The following is a 1,371-nucleotide window of genomic DNA, read 5'->3' on the forward strand; positions in this document are numbered from 1 at the left end:
AAAACAATGAGTTACTCATGAGGAATAGTGAGATGAGGCCTCCTGGTGCTAAGGCATTACCTGAAGCACATGCGGCCATAGAGCCAAAAGATGAGTCTCCAAAGAAAGTGTCAAACCATGGCCGCATGTGCCTCAAGTAATGCCTTAGCACCAGGAGGCCTCATCTCACTATTCCTCATGAGTAACTCATTGTTTTGCTCAGCCAGCAACAAACAAGAGATCAAATTTGCATAGGTGGAGAAACCCTTTTCTCGGTATTGTTGCTGAAGCAAAACATTGCTTGTGTGGAATGTAGAGAATGTCTTCTCTAACATGTCAGCATCAGTGATAGTCTCTCTACACACTTTCAACTTTGAGACTATCTTGAATAGAGCCGAGTTATACTCATCCACAGACTTAAAGTCTTGGATCCTTAGGTTCCTCCAATCATATAGGGCCTTTGGTAAGAGCACCGTCCTCTGGTGATCATATCTGGATTTCAGTTCTGTCCAAAGTTCCAGAGGATTCTCAACAGTGAGGTATTGGTTTTTGAGACTTTCAGCAAGGTGATGGCGTATGATTAAGATCGCACTGTATCTATCCTTCTCAGATGACTCATTGCCATCAGTGATACAAGCACCAAAGTTTTTGGATTTCAAGATGATCTTGGTGTCAAGTGCTCATTGAAGGTAATTGTCTTCGGAGAGATGGAGGGCAGCATACTCAAGATTGTTGATTTTCGACATCTGAATCAAATAATCCATAAAGGGATAAGGATTCATAATAAGATGATCAATGGGGATTTTGAATGTTTGAAATGTTTTTATATTTTTCAATCATCACTAATAAAATTCAATCATAAAAATCGATTTCAAGGTTGGTTTTAATAATAACTATGTGATCAAATGATAACTTTATAATCAAATGTTTTCAAAAAAGTATTTAAAATTTATTATATGCTATGTGATCAAATGATAACTTTATAATCAAATGTTTTCAAAACAAGTATTTAAAATTTATTATATGATATACTAATTTTAAAAACTTGATTATAGTTTATAATATTTGAAATAAATATTTACTTTAGTCAAAGATTTTCATTTAAACAATCATAAAAGTTTTTCAAAAAAAAATTTCAGTTTTCAAAATCAGACATCAATGGTCAAAGATTTTCATTTATGGGTTTTAATATTTCATTTATTTTGATTTTGACTGATCACAAAGGATCAAAAACGATTTTGGCTTTAGGGTGACCATTATTGTTTTATTTATTTATTATTATTATTTTTTTTTTTTTTGAATTTTGGATATTGGATTTTGCTGGTTGTGTAGGCACTCTTTGCTAGTTATAGTGCCACTGGACGAATCCAGCCTATTCTTGAAATGAACAAC

Source organism: Brassica oleracea, chromosome C1 (assembly GCF_000695525.1).
Source record: "Brassica oleracea var. oleracea cultivar TO1000 chromosome C1, BOL, whole genome shotgun sequence".
Classification (NCBI taxonomy): domain Eukaryota; kingdom Viridiplantae; phylum Streptophyta; class Magnoliopsida; order Brassicales; family Brassicaceae; genus Brassica; species Brassica oleracea.